The sequence below is a fragment of the Aotus nancymaae genome, unplaced genomic scaffold (genome assembly GCF_030222135.1).
Source record: "Aotus nancymaae isolate 86718 unplaced genomic scaffold, 86718_ANA_hifiasm-v0.15.2.pri h1tg000010l, whole genome shotgun sequence".
NCBI lineage: Eukaryota > Metazoa > Chordata > Mammalia > Primates > Aotidae > Aotus > Aotus nancymaae.
The window spans coordinates 24,856,229-24,880,421 of NW_026988421.1; the positions used below are offsets into that span (position 1 = coordinate 24,856,229).

Here is a 24,193-nt window from a genome sequence, read left to right on the forward strand (position 1 = left end):
CATCTGTGTAGCCAATGTCTTCCAAACTTCTGCCAAGTTCTTCTCAAACTTTTGGGCTTCCAGGTTGTCTTTCCTGCATAAATGGAAATAATCTTGATGATAAAATGTCTCAGCAATTCAGTTTCTATGTAAAAAGCATAGTTTTTGATTTTAAATCGGTGGCTTCTGCAAACAGCACTGGAATACACCTGTGGTCCCCAAACTTCATTCCAAATAGCAGCTTGTAAGTCTACCACGAAAATAGATTCATTTGGTTAAGCATTGCTGTTCCCCATCAAAAACACAGGTCACTAGAGAGACCAAACCCTGCTATTAATATCTTGGTGACTTTATTAGTTTATTCAACAACATTTATTAGTGCTTATTATGTGCCAACCATTGAGCTGGGGGGAGAGTTGGCACTCCCAGTGAGTATGTGATGCCTCTACTTAAAAACATCCTGTTTATTTTGCCTTGTAGAAGAAGGATCCATGTGCAAAGCTTCTATGCAGAAATAGACTATGGTGTAGTGGCAGAGCAGACCTTATTTAAATCCACTTCATGAACTGTTTTAACAACTGGCAGTTCCACGGTCTTACCTCCTTGTCTCCCTCAGTTCATTTATAAATAATTTGCATGCTGCTTCAGTTCTGTGTTTGGGGAGTAAACTGAAATCTATTTACCGAAATGATTAATATCCACTCCTACTCAGTGGTATATATAAAAAATTTATTTTTTTGCAAATAACTCATTTACTTGAAAAGTCAGGTATATTAAAAAGGGTGAAAAGATCTGCTTTTTGTTATCTGTGTTCAATGAATCTTTGAAATAGAAGGGCTCTTGGGGATTCTCCATTCACCCCCCTTTTACTAATTATGTGGGATGAAGGGACTAGGAGCTGACACCCCCAGATCTCTTTCTGTATCCTCAGACAGTTCCCTTGAGATGTGAAAGGATTTTCTCCTTAGATTATTCAATCCCCGATTTTAGCCAAGAAGAAAAAAAAAAAGATGTCAAACTATAACAGAATGCCCTTTTTCCTTGCATATAGTTCATTAGAAAATATGCATAGCCCAAAATAACATAAATTTAGAGTGCAAAAATGACTAACATTTACACTGCTAATTATTTGTTTTGTGTGTCTGTGTTCTGTGTTCCAGTTTGTGGACTGACTGGGTTAGTTCCTCTTTTTCTTCATAGATAGTTTCACAGCTATAATTCTGATATTCGTTAAGGTTTTTCCTACCTTAATAAGTGGTGTGTTTAGCCCTTGTACTAATTTTAAAAAATAATGTTCTTGGGATCTGGGTCCTGCCTGTTCTTCCACTGACTTGCTGTGTGATCCTAGGTATGTTGTTTTTCCTCTTTAGCATAAAGAGTGACAGCCAATGGCCAATGGTTTCTACAATCCCTTTCATCTTGAACAGTCCAGGGTTGTGATACCCAGCCACCAAGACCCTTACTTGGTTGTCTGGCACAGTGCTGCCATGTATCATCTCAGGAACTTTCATTTATTTCCCTTTGTGTCCAGACACCAGAAAGACTTTCTGAGTTGCTTGGTAAGGTAAACTCTCTGGGTAAATGATTTTAATTTACTTTTACCTCCAGTATGCCATTGTCAATTTGTTTTCAAAATAAAATTTGGATGTCATTTTTATCCTGCTTTAAAACATTTTTGAATTTTTGGAAAGATGTGAACTCCTTAATGAGGCCTCTAAGCCCAGAGAATGTCATTCTTGAGTACCTTTCTCAACTTACTTCTCACCAACTTCCCCGTTTCCTTTCATACTCCAGGCATAATTAAATGTTCTCAGCTCCCATATCAACACCAACCTGCTGCCTTCTGCCTTGTCCCAGGAAGCTCCTTGGTCCTCTGCACTTGGCCTGGCTCCTACTTATCATCCACATTCCAGCTTAGATGTTGCTTCTGGGACACATTTCCTGAATACCTAACACTGCAGAGACAGGTCCAGGTGCTCATTGTAGGTGCTCCCACAGCTCCCTGTATTCCTTTCTAATATTTTTTACCCGTTATTGCAAATATCACTTGTATTTTTCCACTTCCATTCTATTTTCTGATGCATGCTTTAGTTCTAAGTATAGTGCAGGATGTAGAACAGGTGCTTAGTAAATATTTGTGGCATACATGAATGAAGAAAAAAACAAATGGAGGTAGAAAGAAACTTACAATGCTTAAGAGTCCAAAACATGTCTCTCTCCATCTCCCAATGAGCCAGGGTGTTCTTCAGACTTCCCTAGGCTAAGCTTTCTCCACTGGATCAATAGCAGGTGATCAAGAAACACAAGAACACCATTTTCAGAATGACTCAGATCATCTTGGGTGGCCCTTTTCGGAAACCTCTATGAAATTTTGCAGGTATTGAGCCATTCCCCTGCTTCAATACCCTGATTGTCTCCCTATTTTCAGATATTTCTATTCATAGATTTTCCTCTGGCTGGCACAAAATATCCTCCATGATTACAACCCATACAGCCTATTTAATATCTATTTCCTTTTCCTCCCTAGTTGGTACCATGTACTCCAAATATTGGGACATCTCACTGTCACATTCCCATGTTAGTCTTCAGACATTGTTATTTGTTCTATTTGAGATGTTCCCATTTCCTTCCAGAAATCCTAACCCTACCTACTCTTCAAGGAGCATTGTGAGCTTCTGTTACATCATTTGAATTGAGCAGCTTTCCAGACTCACCAATTGGCATCGAGGGAACCTCTATGACTGGGGTCTCAATTTACCTTTCTCCAAATCCAACCCACAGAAAGGTTTTCTGGTACTCAGATTATGTTTTTAAAAATGTAATTAATTGCCAAAGTTCAAAAAGCAAGAGAGTATGCACAAAAATAAGAATTTGTTGGGCATGTCTGATAAAACATCAGGAGATCTGGCAATAACAGGTGAGACTAAACTTTCATAGAGCAACATTTGATGCTGAGTTGTACCTTCCCCTTTAATGGGACATGACATATCCAGTTACCATCACCTCACATAACCCAAGTATATTACTTGCTAGGTCTCATATGCATTTGAGTTTGAAGACTCTATATAGGGCAGTTTGGGAAAGGCATGAAACAATAACTCCCTGAATAAGGAGCAGTGCTCACTATGAACACATAGGTTTATCTTTTGACTGATATTTTTCTCTCAACATTACTCTGGTAACATGAGTACTGAAAGAATACAGTGTCTCCATCTTCCTTGTACAGAATGTTCACACATTCTTGGTGGCCGCTGAGATAACAGGGAGGTGGAGAGAGAGAGAGATTTCAAAAGCTTCAAGCTATTGCTTAACAACATATACTCCTTTAAAAATACAGAAATTCATAAAAATGCCAACTGTTGGAAATTCAATTTTCTTTTATAAATCATCCTCTCTCTCCCTTTTTGACAGCTGAAAGCTGACACACATAATTATTTCTTGTTAGATACTGAAGAAAAAAAGCCCAAGAGATATTGTCGAGACTGTTTCTGGGGTGGGATTGGGGGATAGGAGATGAGTAAGTAATGAAGACTTTCCTGCATAATAGCAGTATTGTTATTCATACTGTATGACGATTATTAGTTATTAGTTACTTACATTTTCTTAAAGCACAATACCATTTTAATCCATCTTCCATCTGTACACAATTTAGAGAGTAGCTCTAACTTCTTTTTTTTTTTTTTTTTTTTTGAGACGGAGTTTCACTCTTGTTACCCCGGCTGGAGTGCAATGGCCCGATCTCGGCTCACCGCAACCTCCGCCTCCTGGGTTCAGGCAATTCTCCTGCCTCAGCCTCATGAATAGATGGGATTACAGGCACGCGCCACCGTGCCCAGCTAATTTTTTGTATTTTTAGTAGAGACAAGGTTTCACCATGTTGACCAGGATGGTCTCAATCTCTTGACCTCGTGATCCACCCGCCTCGGCCTCCCAAAGTGCTGGGATTACAGGCGTAAGCCACCGCGCCCAGCCCGCTCTAACTTCTTCCATAATATTACTGCTGTAATTTTTTGTGAATACCTCCTAGACCATTCAGTGGACAGCAAACAGTGGCTAGCTCAGGAGAAACTGATAAGGACAGAGAAGCCACAAAAGCTTTCCACTTGGAAGCAAGATTTAGTTTATGCCAGATGTGCCCAGAATCAGGGAAATAGATGGAAATTGAGAGGATGGGAAGTAGTCTTAATATATTAAAGCATTTTAAACTACATCAAGTTCTCTGAAAATAGGCTGGGCTTTCTTGGAAGTTGATGAGTTACCTGTCAAAAGAGATATTCTACAAGACATTGGGGCAGGGGATGGGACAGAGGTGGATGATGAGAAATTACTTAATAGGGACAATGTATTTTTTTCTGGTGATGGATACCCTAAAAGCCTGACTTCACTACTAGGCAATCTATACATGTAACAGAATTGTATTTGTACACCACAAATTTATGCAAAACAAAATATGTAAAGCTATTTTTTAAAGAAAGAATACATTGGATGACCATCTATAGGTAGTAGGCACTGAAACATCTGATATAGGTTGGTCCATAACCTCCCAGGTCACAGGTCACAGGTCACTTCTAGCCTAGATAAATAAGGCAATTTTATGCCTCTCAAACTCTAAAAAGAAATCTGTTCATATTTATTAAAATGTTAATAACGGTTTACACTAGTTGTTAGAGTTATGGTTCCTTTTAAATTTCTTCTTCAGACCTTCAGGATATTCTAAAAATGAACACACATAATTTCTAAAACAGAACAAAAAAACAAATTTGAATAGACAAACTATTTCCTTTGGGTTGCCTAAGGAATCCAGCACTGCTACTTGAACTTAGATTAGCAAAAATAAAATTCTGAATCTTTTCAATACCTAGATATTACATAAGAATAGCTGAGCTATTTAATGCAGCTTCAAAGTCTAATTTAAAGACCACCATCTGCATAAAGTGTGTCTTGGTTATCTCAAGAGGGCAGGATCTCTTCCTCCTGTATTCCTTATAACTAGCACTTATTTAACAACTTATGGCCTGAAATTAATTGTTATCCTCTCCTGTGTGCTTATTCTGCCTACCCAGCTAGATTGTAAACCTTGATAAAGTAAAGTGTCCCATGGCAGCAATTAGCAGAGCACTTAGGGAACCTGTAGATATCTAATGCCTCTAGAGCATCCATTGCCATTTTCAAACAAAGATAACCAGGTATCTCTGTCAGGTTTATTTTTGTTCATCTTTATAATATTATAGATTTCATTCCATTACAAACAACTAAAAATAAATACATTAAAAACATAAGCATGAACTTTTACACAGATACAAGGTTTTTCACAAACAAAAAATATTTGATGTATGTGTGTCTATGTGTATGTATTCCCTGAATACATGAGGAAATTATGGTGCAATAACCTTCACAGTAATCAGAAAGTTATTTGCATTGGGTTTTAGAATGGAATATATTTCTTTATAATATTCTCTTGCCATTCTCAAGCTAAACTACTTGTCTTTGTTTAAGATAATGTTATCCCGTCCTTGGTATTGTTATCATCATTTTCACTTTTCCTGAGCACTAACAAACTAATGAGAAGAGAGGACAGGAGACATACTTAAAATTTATATTGTAGATCAGGGCTGTTACTATTCTAAAACACATTAATATATATTCCCATTGTGGAGAAAAATACAAATTTAAGAGATGTTTTGTGAAATTATGCTTGGGGGCACAGTTACAGTCAAAGGGCACTTAGAAATGTCACTACTTTAGTTTCCATTAAAACATCTTTTTTCCAAAACACTATAGTTTAAATAGATGGATTTTGTGTGCTAAACCAGGGTAATGCTGATATTGGTCATTTTTGGTGTGCTTCTATTTTCATGATGATAATCATCATCTCTGGATAAAACATATTAAACCATTCAAGCTTATCCAATTTTCCTTTTGAGGAAATAGTAGAACAACTGTTTTTGGTGCAGCTCAATGTAGACAATTTTCAACCCTCCCTACAGTGGCTGTTAGATAATAATTGATCAATGTGAGGTACAAAAGCATGGTGCGGTTGCCTCAAAGCTGGACAGATTCCATGGGGTCATTTACATGTTGGTGCTTCTCAAGGGAGCAGGCTAAGGATAGACCTCATCTGAATCCATGTCTTTGCTGCTCTTTTCTCTTCTCTAATTGGCTTCTTACACTCACATGGATTTCTCCATGGAACACTCCTTTGACAAATGGCTTGCACACAAATCCCTCTCTCTGGCTCTTCTTTTCAGAAATGAAACCTAAGACAGATCTCATGTTGAAATGTAATGCCCAATATTGGAGATGGGGCGTGGTGGGAGGTGTTTGGATTATGAGGGTGGATTCCTCATAAATAACTTGGACCATCCCCTTGGTGATAAATGAGTTCTCTCTCTTTGTTCACAGGAGATCTGGTGATTTAAAAGTGTGCGGCACCTCTCCCTCCCACTCTCTCTTGTTTGCTCCATTTCTTGGCATGTGACGTGCCTTTTCCCCCTTTGCCTTCTGCCACGATTGGAGGCTTCCTGATGCTGCTATGCTTCCTGTGTAGCCTACAGAACCCTGAGCCAATTAAGCCTCTTTTCTTATAAATTACCCAGTTCCACATATTTATTTATAGCAGTGCAAGAGTGACCTAGTACAATAAGAATGTCTGGGATAGCCAAAATAGAGACGTAATGGAGGTTTTGACTTTAGAGCAATTGTTCTCAGCCAAAAGAAATTTAGCCTAACACAGGACATTTGGCAATATCTGGATTCATTTTTGGTTGTGATAAGCATGGGGATGGAAGTGGATGCTACAAAGCATCTTGTGCACGGAAGTGAGGGATGCTACTAAACATTCTACAATGCACAGAACATGCACCTTACAGCAAAACATTATCAGGCTCAAAATGTCCACAGTGCTGCGGTTGCAAAACCCTGCTGTAGACCCAGCATCCTTGCTAATTCTTTGCATGTCTGTGAATGTGTCATATATAGTCCTTGAGTCACACTACATTGGCCCTACTTCAGATTTAAAGGGAGTTTATCCACTTTTGTGCTTTTGACTTCATAGAATTTTATGAAAGACATATAATTTAGAGGTCAAAAAAATCTACCCAGACATAGGTTGGAATGCATTTGGAAAACAGCTATAGGGGACACTTGGTGGACCAAATCAAACTTTCTTTTTGAGCAACCAAACTTTCCTTTTTAATATTTAATTTTCTGCAGTGAAGCAATTACCTCTTTCTTCTCACTGTGCACCTCGAATGCCTAGCACCATTCTTGTTTGAGAAAAGGAGCAACTTAGATCTAACTTGATTGGTATCATGTACTCGCAAAGCCATTAACTGGGGAAAACTTTGTTCTGTTTTATTGTATTTTTTAGATTTTTCTGATACAATGAAGTTAGAATCATTTTTTTGTGTGAATGTATTTATGTATCATATCTATGCAAATATATGTGTATACATATGAATATATATACTCATATTCATGTATTTATCATTTATAGAATAATTATTATTACTATTGATATTCTCAAAGATATGAATTCTTCTCTTTAGGGAAAAAAAGTAAAATTAAATATGTAATTCTATTTTGGAACCCTAGAATTGGGGCATCTGTTATGTACATCCCTGGTAATCTCAGGTATTCTGACCACATACCCAAAAGCAACAGTGAATATGATCTCTGCTACCTTATTTCTTTTCTGGGACAATACACAGTCTCACTGTGTTTGACATATGTCACCCAAATCATCCAATGTGCAGGGGCATTTTGACTTGGCTGACTCCCTTTTGTGTTGGTTCTGAATCCAGTCGGTGCGCCAATGCAATGGATTTCCTAAGATTATCTGACAGAAGTAGAGCTATTAGACCAGCAGGTAACAGCTCCCCCATAGCTCATTGTGGGGTCAAGCAGAATTTGGGGGGGTGGCACATGGGAGTAGGGCACTGCAGTGGTGATTTAGGCAAATTTGATCTGTGAAAATCTAGGTTTACACAAATGCTAAATAGTAGATGATTGAAAATAATTCTTCACTATGTAAATTTCATAATAGAGTTTATTTAAATTGCATTATTCCAAGTACATTTACAATATAACTTAATTTTCAACAAAAAATTATACAGAACATTCCAGGAAATGGTTCTTTTCAGAACTAAAATTATAAATCACAGCCAGCGTTAGGAGAGACCTTATTGATTACACAGTTGAAATTCTAACATTTTGGCTCTGAGAAGCCCTTGAAGAAGCGTAATACCGCATATTTGAGACATTATGGAAACTGATTGGAAAGTTTCTCTTTTATAAATAAGTGGCCACATACCTAGAGGGGCTAGGCCTGGGCTAATGATGACTTTTCTGCACAGAACATCCCTTTTTATTGGAGAATTTCCACAGATATTGTCCAATCTGGGAATCACAACTCCCTAAGAACTCTAACTACTCCTAAGTCTGTTATTAACCTCAATGCCAAAATTATCAGCCTTTCTAGGGCGATAATCTGTCAACCTGATCGTTCAATAAATGCCTGTAAAATTGCATTGAACCAGGTTTGTTCACCCATCCATCCCACTGTGATAGACTCTGGGGATGCCGTGATGAAAACATACAAAGGTTTAAGTAGGCCAGTATTCTCTGATGGGTATTTGTGGCACAGTTCTAAGACAAAGACTGGGAAAGGCCTTAGCACTCCAAAACACTTTCCTCATCTGCTCTCTGAAGCTTGAAATTCTTTAAACAGTAATGGGCATCTTTAGGAGGAAATGAATTCTATGGAAAGCAAAGTTGCTTAAGCATTTAACTGAAATAGAGAGTAAAAAGTGATTCAAATATTAGGCAAAAGTGCTGGGGTTAGATGCTCATTGTCCTGGACCTCAATGATACTTGTCTTCCCTACAGTTCTTTCCTCTTCCTAGCAACAGATATAGGCAATTTGATGATAGGGGTTGGCCAGAGCCTCCTCTGACTAAGTGAAATATCTCTATACCTTGACTAGATTTATTTGTCCGAGGATGGACTCATGACCTATATTGGGCCAGTCAAGGCATTTCCTAAGATTTTTAAACTGGATCTGGGATTTTCTCAGAGCCCAGACCTTCCAGTGACCCTATTTCTCACCAAAAGTAGGAAACAGCTGCAAGTTTTGAGAGAAGGTGCCCTCATGCATGATAATGTCTATATCCAGAAAGGTTTAAGGATTGTTAAGTGGTTAAAAGTACAGATTTTTGTAATCCAAGCACTTTGCAGGCCAAGGCGGGGCGGATCACCTGAGGTCAGGAGTTCAAGACCAGCTTGACCAACATGGTGAAAACCCATCTTATAAAAAATAAATAAATAAAAATTTTTTAAAAAGTACAGATTTTAGAGCTAGACTGCCCAAGGTCAAAACTATAGTTTTCTATTAATTCTGTGACCTTAATAAAGTTATATATTTTACTTGTAGCTCCGTTTCACTTTCAGTAAGATGAGAATAACTGTGTCTTCCCCATAGGGTTATAGCAGATTAAAGATGTCTCAAATGCTTTGGTACTCCTCAAAGAGTTGGGGTCTATGCCTCCTCTTCTTGATTCTTGGAGGGCTCTGTGACTGGTTTAGAATACGGGTTCTTCTGGCCCAGGCCAGAAAAGGGACCAGGGAGAGGTTCTGAAACCACATGGAGAATGAAAGAGCCAAGTCTTCCAGCTGAGCCTAGCCTTCTACTCATTCCCACAAAAGTGCTATGGATGTTAGAGGAACCATGTTGGGTAGTCTAGACCTGCCCAGCCTCAGTGGAATAGAAACAAGTGGCTTACGCCGATGCTGTATGTCCTATATAGTGTAGTGCCACACCTTCTTGAATTTCTGACCTACATACTCTTGCGATATGGTAAGATGGTTGTTGCTGCAAGTTACCAAGATGACTCAACAGAGCTGTTTTAAGATGAAATAAGTTAAAATAAAGTTCTGTAAATAATGGCCTGCCAATAGCAATGTTTGATAAACTTCTTATTATTGTTACCCTGGTTCTGGTCACTCTCAAATTTTATTGTTTCACTCCTCATTCAATACAGAGCAACCACACTATTCTATTGTGTTAGGCCATTCTCGCATTGCTACAAAAGGATACCTTAGATTGGGTAATTTGTACAGAAAAGAGGTTTAATTGGTTTTGCAGGCTATACAGGAACCTGACACCGGCATCTGCTCAGCTTCTGGGGAGACTTCAGGAAGTTTAATATCATGGCAGAAGACAAAGCAGGAGCAGGCATCTCACATGGCAAGCACAGGAGCAAGAGAGAGTGGGGTGGGAGGTGCCACATACTTAAATAACCAGATCTTGTAGGTATAAACATTGCAAGGACAGCACCCAGCCAAGAAACATTGGTCTCTATGAGCAAAATACTTCCCATTACTCCCCACCTCAACATGGGGATAGCATTTCAACATGAGATTTCTGTGATCACTAATAAATTCTTAAGTTTCTTTTTAATCTCTTTAGAGTCAGGATGCTACCACTTGTCTTCGACTGGGTTCAACTTTATGCTAATATAATGTTTGAGACACTTATCAACCCTGAGCTTCTAACTCTATGTGGATGGTCAAACAGATCTGTATGACTTGTGTAACAGAATTTTCCCTTTCATCTTTATTGCCTCTTTTTAAAAAAAAAAAAAAGAAGAGAGATTTTAATGCATAAAATGCTGAATACAGCATAGATACACTATAAAAAATAATTCTTTTATTTTACTTTAAGTTCTGGGGTACATGTGCAGATCGTGCAGATTTGTTACATAGGTATACATGCCATGGTGGTTTGCTGCCTCCATCCCTCCATCACATACATTAGGTATTTCCCCTAACTTTATCCCTCCCCAATTTCCCCATCCCCTGCAATCCCTCCTATAGCCCCCCCACCCCCAACAGACCCCTATGTGTGATGTTCCCCTCCCTGTGTCCATGTGTTCTCACTGTTCAACACCCACTTATGAGTGAGAACATGTGGTGTTTGGTTTTCTGTTCTTGTGTCAGTTTGCTGAGAATGATGGTTTCCAGCTCCATCCGTGTCCCTGCAAAGGACATGAGCTCATCCTTTTTATGGCTGCATAGTATTCCATGGTATATATGTGCCACATTTTCTTTATCCAGTCTATCATTGATGGGCATTTGGGTTGGTTCCAAGTCTTTGTTACTGTAAACAGTGGCACAATGAACATATGTGTACATGTGTCTTTATAAAAGAACAATTTCTAATCCTTTGGGTATATACCCAGTAATGGGATTGCTGGGTCAAATGGTATTTCTAGTTCTAGATCCTTAAGGAATCACCACACTGTCTTCCATATGGTCGAACTAATTTATACTCCCACCAACAGTGTAAAAGAGTTCCTATTTCTCCACATCCTCTCCAGCATCTGTTGTCTCCAGATGTTTTAATGATTGCCATTCTAACTGGCATGAGATGGTATCTCAATGAGGTTTTGATTTACATCTCTCTAATCAGCAGTGATGATGAGTATTTTTTCATATGTTTCTTGGCTACATAAATGTCTTCTTTTGAAAAAACATCTGTTCATATCCTTAGCCCACTTTTTGATGGGATTGTTTGTTTTTCTTCTTGTACATTTGTTTTAGTTCTTTGTAGATTCTGGATATTAGCCCTTTGTCAGATGGGTAGATTGCAAAAATTTTTTCCCATTCTGTTGGTTGCCTGTTCACTCTAATGATTGTTTCTTTGCTCTGCAGAAGCTCTTAAGTTTAATTAGATCCCATTTGTCTATTTTGGCTTTTGTTGCCATTGCTGTTGGTGTTTTAGTCATGAAGTCTTTGCCCATGCCTATGTCCTGAATGGTTTTGCCTAGGCTTTCTTCTAGGGTTTTTATAGTGTTAGGTCTTACATTTAAATCATTAATCTATCTTGAGTTAAGTTTTGTATAATGTGTAAGGAAGGGGTCCAGTTTCTGCTTTATGCACATGGTTAGCCAGTTTTCTCAACACCATTTGTTAAACAGGGAATCCTTACCCCATTGTTTGTTTTTGTCAAGTTTGTCAAAGATCAGATGGTTGTAGGTGTGTGACGTTACTTCTGAGGCCTCAGTTCTGTTCCATTGGTATATATCTCTGTTTTGGTACCAGTACCATGCTGTTTCACTATAGCCTTGAGGTAGAGTTTGAAGTCAGGTAGCATGATGCCTCCAGCTTTGTTCTTTTTGCTTAGGACTGTCTTGGCTATGCAGGCTCTTTTTTGGTTCCATATGAAGTTGAAGGTGTTTTTGTTTTTTTTTTTCAGTTCTGTGAAGAAGGTCAACGGTAGCTTGATGGAGATAGCATTGAATCTATAAATTACTTTGAGCAGTATGGCCATTTTCATTATACTGATGCTTCTTAACCATGAGCATGGAAATTTTTTCATCTGTTTGTGTCCTCTCTTATTTCATTGAGCAGTGGTTTGTAGTTCTTGAAGAGGTCCTTCACATCCTTTGTTAGTTGTGTTTTGTATTCCTAGGTATTTTATTCTCTTTGTAGCAATTGTGAATGGGAGTTCACTTATGATTGGCTCTCTGTTTTTCTCTTTTTAAGTCTCTAAACATATTATTATGTGCCACCAATCAGTAATCTCATATTAAAACCAAACATGAAAAGAAACTTTTTCTGCCTTTTGCCTTTTTTTTACCAGTATATAATTTGTAGGGAGTATAACTCTCCATGTTAGCAATCACAGCAATGAAGAATCCTCTTCTTATAGTCCTGTGCACTGAAGCAATAAAGTAGAGAAACAGAGAGATGGAGAGAGAGAGAAGAAAAATTAACTCAAGAGACAAGGTCATTGGTAGCTTGATGGGGATAACGTTGAATCTGTAAATTACTTTGGGCAGTATGGCCGTTTTCACACTATTCATTCTTCCTAACCATGAACATGGAATGTTTCTCCATCTGTTTGTATCCTCTCTTATTTCGTTGAGCAGTGGTTTGTAGTTCTCCTTGAAGAGGTCCTTTACATCCTTGGTTAGTTGTATTCCCAGGTATTTTATTCTCTTTGTAGCAATTGTGAATGGCAGTTCGTTCTTGATGTGGCTCTCTTTAAGTCTGTTATTGGTGTATAGGAATTCTTGTGATTTTTGCACATTGATTTTGTATCCTGAGACTTTGCTGAAGTTGCTTATCAGTTTCAGGAGATTTTGGGCTGAGATGATGGGGTCTTCTAGATATACAATCATGTCGTCTGCAAATAGAGACAATTTGACTTCCTCCTTTCCGAATTGAATACGCTTTATCTCTTTTTCTTGCCTGATTGCTCTGGCTAGAACTTCCAATACTATTTTGAATAGGAGTGGTGAGAGAGGGCATCCTTGTCTAGTGCCAGATTTCAAAGGGAATGCTTCCAGTTTTTGCCCATTCAGTATGATATTGGCTGTTGGTTTGTCGTAAATAGCTTTTATTATTTTGAGATACGTTCCGTCAATACCTAGTTTATTGAGGGTTTTTAACATAAAGGGCTGTTGAATTTTGTTGAAGGCCTTCTCTGCATCAATTGAGATAATCATGTGGTTTTTGTCTTTGGTTCTGTTTATGTGGTGAATTACGTTTATAGACTTGTGTCCCCAGGATGAACCCTACTTGATCATGGTGAATAAGCTTTCTCATGTGCTGTTGCAACTGGTTTGCCAGTATTTTATTGAAGATTTTTGCATATATGTTCATCATGGATATTGGCCTGAAGTTTTCTTTTCTTGTTGAGTCTCTGCCGGGTTTTGGCATCAGGATGATGTTGGTCTCATAAAATGATTTGGGAAGGATTCCCTCTTTTTGGATTGTTTGGAATAGTTTCAGAAGGAATGGTACCAGCTCCTCTTTGTATGTCTGGTAGAATTCGACTGTGAACCCATCTGGACCTGGGCTTTTTTTGGTTGGTAGTCTCTTAATTGCTGCCTCAACTTCAGACCTTGTTATTGGTCTATTCAGGGTTTCAGCTTCTTCCTGGTTTAGGCTTGGGAGGATGCAAGTGTCCAGGAATTTAACCATTTCTTCCATGTTTACTAGTTTATGTGCATAGAGATGTTTGTAATAATCTCTGATTATGGTTTGTATTTTTGTGGAATCTGTGGTGATATCCCCTTTATCATTTTTTATTTCATCTATTTGATTATTCTCTCTTTTCTTTTTTATTAATCTGGCTAGTAGTCTATCTATTTTGTTGATCTTTTCAAAAAACCAGCTCCTGGATTTATTGATTTTTTGAAGGGTTTTTCGTGTCTCTATCTCCTTCAGTTCTGCTCTGATCTTAGTTATTTCTTGTCTTCTGCTAGGTTTTGAGTTTTTTTGGTCTTGTTCCTCTAGGTCTTTCAATTTTGATGATAGGGTGTCAATTTTAGATCTTTCCTTGCTTCTCATGTGGGCATTTATTGCTATATATTTTCCTCTAGACACTGCTTTAAATGTGTCCCAGAGATTCTGGTATGTTTTGTCTTCATTCTCGTTGGTTTCAAAGAACATCTTTATTTCTGCCTTCATTTCACTGTTTATCCAGTCAACATTCAAGAGCCAGTTGTTCAGTTTCCATGAAGCTGTGTAGTTCTGAGTTAGTTTCTCATCCTTACATCTTACAGAGGAGGTGACTCTGCCATCCAATCAATCCCATTACCTTCTCACTGGATCACAAAGGCATTTATGGGAACAAGTCATTTTTGAAAGGAGGAGAGAGAAGTGCATTCAACATGAATAGTTGTCTAATAGCATCATTTCTCCATTTCTCTTTCCCAACAAAGGACCTCAGGTAACCTTGTGCCTGGAGGTGGGGTGGGTAATTTAATTCAGAGTTCCAAAGATAGGGCTGACCAGCCCAGGCAGGAAGTGGGTGGGGAAGTAGTACTCTCAAACAGTGCATGGTCTGGAACTGGGAGTTTTATTAGACCCAATAGGCTGATCACTTACTTTGTAATTGTGAGAATTTTTTTTGCTTCTGATTTTTGACTGTTTGATGTGAATGAAGAAACAGGTAGGACAATTGTTATAGGCAGCCATCTGTCCATAAGTGCAACCAGACTGAGGATTAAGCTAATGTGGTAACTGGCAGAACCGGCCCCTGCTAATATTAATGAGGTACATGAGACTGATGTACCTGAATCCTGCAGTAATACAGAACTTATACTTTACGGTTCACTTCATAATCTTCAAGGTGGTTAGAGAAGGCATTCCTGATACTTGTAGCAAAAATTTTACTAAATTGAAAAAGAAATGATATTTGAATACTAAGAAACCATTCCTTATTTTCTACGACTAAATTTTAATATGGGGAAGAGAAAGTGAAAGAACATACGAGGGCCTATGATAACAGAAGAGAGGGCTGAGAAAGGAGCATTGAAAGGGACCAGAAAGCAGACACTAAGAGAGCTCAAAGAAAAGCTTACTGAATTCACAATTTCTGCATGAGCTGTTTTAAACCTAGCTAACTCTAGACTAGAAGGCTGCTTCTTTAATTCAATATGTATAGAGAGAGAAATAATATGATTTAAAACATATACATAATATATTTGTATATGTTTTAAATCTCTACCATGTACTAAGCAAATAAAAATACAAAAATTGACAAGATAAACATTTCACCAAGATAAACATTCATCTAAAAATTCACAATATTAAAAAGTCTATAATAATATTTAAATTTGTAATAGCTCCTTAGAATTGTATTACCTCATCTAATCCTTAGAACAACCCTGTGGGCATGTTCATATTTCTCCAATTGATAGGAATGAAAGTTCAAAAACTCATTTCCATAGCCATATAACAAGCAAGTTGTGAGACTAGGGTTTCTATCTCAGTCTACCTGATTCTTACCAGTCCAACCTCGTTTCTTCCATAGTACTATCCTCCTTGGAGAATAGGAGATTAGGATTCACCATACATAACCACTTTAAGTATAGAAATCCCATTTGGTTGAGGAAATTTTTAGGTAGTACAGTGGTAGTAGGACTTTCCTAAGACCCAAAACTCTGATAATACAGCTTTGGACTATCCTAAGACCCAAAGCTCTGAATCACATAAGGAGAGGGAGTGATACTTTAACAGGACAAAGTTGTTCGCTTGTTAGATGGCTTGCACTGATTTGAAATATGATCTTCAGTCACAGAACTGAAAAGGGGACAATGGCTTAAAGCAAGATTGAATTCATTAGCTCTGGGTTCTAATGACTTAGCACTGCATCAGAACTAGCACAAACTACTCCTATAGAAGAACCAGGACAAATCCTTTTCTTCATGATGGTACTACATCTTTTCTGAGTAGAGATGGAAGACACAATTTTGAATCACAATTTGTAAGAGTTCTTATTGTACTAAGCAACAGTGAATATGGTCTGCTGTTTGCAAAGAAGACTGCAAGAAGTATGTGCTAATTGCAATGTAATTGACTAAATAATCATGAAAGAACAAGGGAACTAGTTGGATCGTGAAGGGCAAAGTGGGCAAATGTACTGTGCAGTATCGCTAGTGGACCATTTGTGATTTTTTTCTTACATGGCTCCACTTATCCATCATGTTCCAGCCAAAGGCTATTTTGTGGCTAATCATTGTCCATAGGTTAATGTCTAAGCTACCTGACATGCCATATACAGTTCTTATGATCTGGTTAATGTCAAAATTTCTGTCTATTCTTATCACCTTCTTTCTAGTATCATATTTAGTTCTCTAAATTTACCTCATTCTCTTCTATCTCCAGGCTTTCATCATTTCTATTTTATCCAGTTAGAATATTCTCTTTTATTCTCTTAGAAATGATAACTCCTAATATGCCTTTAGCTCCCATTCATTTAGATTATAGTCGCTATCTCACTTGTAGACTACCCTGTTGTCAATCCTATTGAAGCCCTTTTAATATTCTTCTAATATTTACTTTGGATGATTCACTGTTGTACTCCAAGTACTTGATAGGTACTTGTCAGGAAGTACTCTTTCAGGAAGAAGTACTGATAGTCCTCCATGAGGAAGAAGAGTATTCTGGACTAGCATAGAGTTCGTGTCATTCAAGAAATTTCATTGCATTAGAAATCTTTGATTTAATGTATCATTAATGAAAAATAAGTCACATCTACCTTATAGTTTAATATGGCATGTGTATTTGATCAGACTGCCTATCTATATAGATATAAAGTACATTCCTCAAACCCCACAAAAATGACAAAACTGTTTAAGGCATAAAACACAAAGGAATGAAATAATGGGAGGTGAGGCACACACAAGATTTTGGAAGCTAAAAGCAATGAAGAAAGTCAAAATTGACTTAGCATGACCAAGAAAACTGAATTCTGTGCTTGAAGAAGGCCAAGAAGAAACCTCATGTATAAAGGTGAATCCCTAAAAAGCTTAGGATTTGAGAGAAGCAGGTATCTTGGAATTAGGTTTAACATGGGCCTAAGCAGATTGTTTGACAATCTCTCTGAGGAGGGATAAGACTCCCAGATATGCTCCCTGACTACACAGTCACATGCTGACCCTTCTCAGCCTGTATTGATGACTAAGAGTTTATTCTCTGACGAGAATGAAATAGGTAGTCTATAGTGGGTATTCCAGACATATTTAATGGGAGAAATCTATGTCTAAAAAATAAATTAAATGTAAGTTTCACAGAGAATAATGAATTCTAGTCTAGTATTCATGGCTCCCAAAAAGCTGGCAGCCAACTTGTACCCTTCCATTATGAGACAGAAGCAGTTCTCCTCCAAGATTATCTGACCAACTGAATCTAAAAGACCTAAAGGTACTGACATTAAGGATTCCCAAAGAAACAGCCCATCCAGATAATGTTAGAGATACAACCATTGCCAAAAATTCCAATCGAATGCACAGAGTTTCTAATCAACTCTTTGTTTCTCACTCTTTAACATAAGCAAAAACAAGGATGACCAGACATTTGAAGCAGGCATTGGATATGGAAAACAAAGAAAAAAAAACATAATTTCTCAACCTTAGTTTCTTTAGTTTATAATCTGAACAGTTTCTATCATTAATATTCTCAGAAATAGTACATAGCATCCACACGAAAAGAACAGAGTGCCACACAAAAGAATATGCAAAGAGTATAAATGAGTTCTTGGTGACAGAAAAATAAATAACAATAATAAAACATTTATTACAAAGTTAAATCTTTTAGAGAACAAACAGAGGAAATGGGATGAAGAAAAGATTAAACAAAACCTGAAAAATTAGAGGATCAATTCAGGACATGCATTGTTTGAATAACGAATGGTCCAGAATAAAGAGAAAGGAGTAAATAGGGGTGGAGGGTATCATCAAAGATATAACTCAATCTTCTTTTCAGAACTAGAGGACCTGATTATACAGACTGGGTCCATTAGGTGGCAAGTATGTTGGATAGAAGCCAACACTTGCCAAAGTGCATTACTGCAACTTTAAAGATACGGTTGATAAAAAGAATATTCTAGAAGCTACCAGGTAACCTTCCAGGTATTATATATAATAGGGGATGGTCAAATGGCACTTCCTATGAAGACAAACTAAAAAATCCAGTTGCACATCTGTAAAATGAAACCCAGATAATGGACCAATGTTAACTTCTCTGTCATTATTTTAAGATTATATAATAGGATTATTATTAATATAATAGGATTATATGTATATACATATATAATAGGATTATAAAATGTATATTTTATATATTATATATTATACATTATATAAAGGAAAAATTCACATGAAGAATTAGAAATGATAGTTGCTTAGAATTTCTCTGTATAATAGCAACTCCAGAAGCTGGAACAGAAGAGAGAAATATCTTTACAACTCCCAAGAAATATTTTTCAACACAGAATTGTATGTTTTAGGTATGCCAGATTGTCAGGATATTTTCAGTTACACCAAAAAAAAAAAAAAAAAGATATTTTCCATGCACTTATCTCAGGAAGCTATTGGAAAGTGAGTTGTATCAACATGACAGAGAAAACCGAGAAAAGATAAAACAGGATATGAGAAATAGGGGAGTCAGCAAAAGAGACAGACAGAAATATTCCTTATGATGATATTAAAAGGAGTTTGCACAATGGCGTTATTCAGCAGGGTTAGAGAGTTACTTTCCAGATTAGAGGTGGTTGAAAGGGAGATTTTTTTTAAAAATATGAAATGGATAAAAAATTTAGTTTGTTTGATGATACTGAGAAAAGATTTACCCAGCTGGTGAAAATTTGGGAGCTAGGCTTATGATAAATACTTAGAAAACTAGGAAAGTAAGAAGAGAAAGAAGAACAAAGAGAATGAGGAGGAAGATTAACATAAATTATCAATTTCAGATAAACTCTTGTATAGTGAAGGAAAACTAAGCATGTTATATACCATATGTCTCAGCCATGAACAATCTTAAGAGAGTAAAAATGACTTAAATAATAACTATTGACCTGAACAGTTGTATACTACCATTATGTAAGGTAGGATGTTGTAAAAGAAAGCTACATTCTCATTTCCATATTGAGAAGTCAAGAGATACTTTAACTGAAAAAAAAAAATAGAACTAGTAATATAGGCTTCTTATTTAGAGATTTTGATGTAAATACCAAAGTAAGCAATTTCCAGGGAAAATATTTGCCTCTGGGAAGCGGATAATGGAGGCAGCAAGAGAGTACTACAGCTGTAAGATTGTGTATTATTGTCAGGGTAACACTAATTGCTGTAAGAAACAAACCCCCATGTTTATCATGGCCTGAATGCAACGCGAGTTTATTTCTCACTCACTTAATGGCCCAAGGTGATTGTTTCTGTATGGTGGATATGGCTGTCTTTCATGTGCTCAATGAGGAAGAAGAAATTCTGCCTTCAACTTCATATCTGGGGTCGCAGTGTTTATCACTGTTCAAGTCTGTCAGGTGAACAAAGAGCATGGGGAATTGTCAAGGGTGGGGCTGAAAAAGTCACACCACTTCTGTGCCGGTTGCATTGACAGAATTCAGACATAGGGCTGCTCCCAACAGCCACAGAGGTTGGGAAATGTAGCCTATCTGTATATCTAGGAAAAATAGGAGGACACAAATTTTGGTGAAAAGTTACCAGTCCTGCCAGAATGTGTAAAACTACTGGACTCTTTAAATGTATTACAGATTGTTGTAATTGTGGTTTTGTTCTAAAATAATAAGCGGAAACAATCCAGCAGAAGTCATTAAAATTTAACAGTGGTTAGATGATGATGATATTTTTTACCGGCATTTTTTAAATTATAAAAATTAATTGAAGATATAGAAAGTTCTTGTCTCAGTTTACCTTGCTCCTTGCTTCTAATAGAGGATGGTCAAATGGCACTTCCTATGAAGAAAAACTCAAAAATCCAGTTGCTTCACCTGTGAAATGAAACCCAGACAATGGGACAATGTCAACTTCTCTGTTATTTTAAGATTATATAATGGGATTATTGTTATATATGATAGAATTATATACAATATGATTATATGTATATATACACATAGTAAGAGTATTTAATCCTAAAATATGTATTATTTTATATATTATATATCATATAAACTATATATTTTATTACAAAATATATATAATATAAAATAGGATTATATAATCCTAAAATAATGGCAAAGAAGGTGACATCACCTCATTTTCTGGGTTTTATTTTACAGTTGAAGCAACTGGATCTTTGAATAACTAAGTGGTGAATCCAAAGTTGGTTATTCACTCATTCATTACACTGGTATTTATTAGAACATCTACAATGAACAAGTCACTGTTTATATGTAGATGATCACAGCAGCAAACAATCTAGACAAGCTCTCCTTTCGCACAAAGCTTTAATCCTAGGGAGGATGCCTGGTGGCAGTGAGGATTCTAACCTAGGTCTTCAACCTGGGAGTTCAGAAGATCCCAGCAGCTCATGCTGGGTCCCTCCAGCTGTTAGACTTTTCATATATCATGTCTCATCTGTTACACTGAAATAAGCTTCCTGCAGCTATATGATCAGATGGCCTCCCTTATTTACAGAGTGAACAAAAGATGCAAATTATCTTTGGGAAAGTCTCTGTGAATCAAAAATGACACCCTTTTTCCCTTAACAGCTTTTGGGAGATGTTTCAGATTTGTGTGGAAAGAAAGACATGTGCACATTCCCTGTATAGTTAGCCCTCCTTTTCTTCCAGCTATTAGAGGCACTTCTGATAGATACCTTTTCTGGCCGCTTCTAAAACTTATGAGGTATGCTCTCCTATTCAAACAGGCCTAGAGAAGTCTTGTTTCATGAATTGCAATGTCTGTAAGATATTCATCCAGCTGCCTGAAAATCATCTCTGCTTCATTCATTCAGGAAAATATCACCACTGACATGCCCTGCTTGCACTTAAATGATGTATGCTTAGTTGGTGCAAGGTTTAGTGAATAAACATGTTTGAAGAAAAACTTTAAGCTTGCACTGGACATGAGGTCAGTTACAAAGAACAGAGGTCCTAGAAGAGCAGAAGAGTTATCTTCAAGGGATTGTCATATAATTTATTGTCCAAAATGTAACACTTTGAGAGTGGGAGGTGATGCTCTTAATGATGCTGAGACAACAGGCATAAATAGAAATGCGGACAAATAGGAAATGTTAGCATTAAAGATAGACATTCACTTTTCTTGATGCATGAGTGGATAAAATTTGGTATGTATGTGTGTGTTTATATATTATGTGTGTGTATATATACATACATACATGTATTTGTGTGTATATATACTGATATATAAATACATATATACATATATACTGACATATATTCATATACATACATGCATATATATGTATATATATCAGTATATATTATTCAGCCTTGAAAAGGAAGGAAATTCTGACACATGCTACAGCATGGAAGAAACTTCAAGACATTACAATAAATGAAATATGTCAGTCACAAAAGAATAAATAATGTTTAATTCCACTTATATGGTACCTAGAGTAGCCACATTCATAGAGACAGAAAATAGAATGGCGGCCACTGAGGGCTGAGGAAAGGTGGGAATGGAGAGTGTGTAATGGGTCAGAGCTTTAGAAGATAAACACATTCCAAAGATGGATGATGGTGAGTTGCACAACACTGTGAATGCATTTCATGTTACTGAACTGAACACGTAAAAATAGCTTAAATGATAGATTTTGTTGCATCTATTTCACTACAATAAAAATTGATTGACTTCACTTTCTTTATTTGGAAAATGATGAAACCTAGAGTTTCCCTTTGGGCCTTTGTCCCAGGTATGTTATGAAACATGTTATGATCTCAATAGAGAATCACTGAGATTAAAACAGAGTTAAATCACCCACTGCTCCCTGCTGTGTTGTAACCACTTGGGAAAAGACAGGAAGAGTCAAATAAGGATTAATTCCTGGCAAAGCTGGCCCAAGAACTCAGCAAGTCCTCCCTTTACCTCCTTAGTCTAAACTTGAAAATAGCCCGGACTTAAGCCAAGAATGGCAGGCAGAGAAATTGGAACTAAGAGAGCAATGGCCTGCTGGATCCCCAGAAGCAAACACTGTTTGATTTGCTTAACACATGGAGTAAGGCAAGCTATCTTTTTTAAAGAATAGGATGCCAAAGAAGCCAAGAGAAAAAAGAAGAACAAGGGGACCAGGAGGAAGATGGCCCCATTATCTTGGTATTAGATAGTGGCTGTGCCTGCCCTTCTAGTCAAGCTTCACAGATGCCAAGTTCTCCCCAGGCTCAATTATCACACACAAGCTCCTACATACTACTACCAATGAGGAGAGAAACATAAAAGGATTTAAAGGAGAACTGAAAATGAAGAGAAAATAAAGATTCCTGTTGAACAAAAAAACAACTTCCAACCTTTGCTTTTCCTGTGCCTTCTCAGATATACAGCAAACCTTTTCCTTCTTATTAACACATGATGTTGGGAAGTATTATCTTTTCTTTACCCTGTGCCAAGTAATTTCCCATCATTTTTTTTAAAGACTAAGCATTTTTATTAATAGTGATGAATTAAATCTTCAAAAAACATCTTACACACCACCATGTGTTTGCTACAGATCCAGCTGATAATCCATCTTTACTCCAAAGGCTATTCACATAAGTGAAACAATTTACACTGCACATTATAAAGGAGAGGAGGTTATGGCCCTTGGATCCAAGTTGGATAATTCAGACACAGTCTCATTCTTACACATCACTCTCCCTTATTTAACCCTGCATTGTTATTTTTATTTATTTTTTTCTTTTTGAGAGGGAGTCTTTCTCGGTTGCCCAGGCTGGAGTGAAGTGGTGTGATCTTCCTGGGTCCAAGCGATTCTCCTGCCTCAGCCTCCCCAGTAGCTGGGACTCCAGACATGCACCACCATGCACAGCTAATTTTTGTATTTTCAGTAGAGATGGGTTTTTATCATGTTGGTCAGGCTTGTCTCGAACTCCGACCTCGAATGATCCACCTGCCTTGGCCTCCCAAAGTGCTGGGATTACAGGTGTGAGCCACTGCACCCAGCCTCCTGCACTGTTGATTAATTGATTTATATGTCTATGACTCATCCCATCCCTGAGCCCCCAACTTTAGAGCAAGATCCTAGAGGGAGCATAGCATGGTGTTTGGCTGTCGAGACCTTCTTTCCACAACAGTCCATGCCAGCACACCCTGGGGATTCCATAAACACCTATACTCCTGAACCATTTATTAAATCTCTGTGCATGCCTAGGGCAGGGCCAGGTCCTTGCCCTGAAGGAACCCATTATTTAATAACAATCTATAGATTCTGGAGCTGCTGGTGGCAGGGATGCTTTCTCACAGGTCCCATGGGCTTCAGGGAGGGAAGATTTTCAAGAAGATTAGGAGATGAATGTGTTTTGAAAGACAGTACAGAGTTAGCCTTGACTGCAAATTGGACATTTTATTGCATTTGTCTGATGGATAATCACAGATAAAGACTTTGATCTTTATCCTCCTGGCAGCAATAAGAGAAAGGCAGGAACTCTGTGTACTATCTTTTATTTCTTTTCTCTGCAGTTCTGGGAAAATCGAGCCTATTAAAATGCTCAGAAGAATCTCTCCTTGTGCTCTTAAATGTTGCTGGGTGTTAACCGCTCGGTTGGTCGTTGTCTGGACAATACCATGATAAGAAGGAGACAGGGGAGGGACTATGAAGCTCTTCACTCTCAGCAGAAGGACTAATGGATGGGGAAGAGCGAGAATGTTGAAAGGGAAGAAAAGGAAGACTAGAGGATTAAATGCTGAGTGTCCTGGAAAAGATCAAAGGGAAGAATTACAACAGCTGTGTA

The 24,193-nt window shown here is 37.5% G+C and overlaps 1 long non-coding RNA gene across 1 annotated transcript in view; it reads left to right on the forward strand.

The window, feature by feature from the left end:
• The first annotated feature begins 1,365 nt into the window (after positions 1 to 1,365).
• The window catches only part of LOC105715792 (uncharacterized), a 130,498-nt gene continuing 107,670 nt past the window's right edge, over positions 1,366 to 24,193 (forward strand). Inside the window, exons 1-3 of the long non-coding RNA XR_001107132.2 lie at positions 1,366 to 1,538; positions 2,213 to 2,356; positions 3,391 to 3,496. This is a non-coding gene — a long non-coding RNA (uncharacterized LOC105715792). The remainder of the gene's footprint in view (positions 1,539 to 2,212; positions 2,357 to 3,390; positions 3,497 to 24,193) is intronic.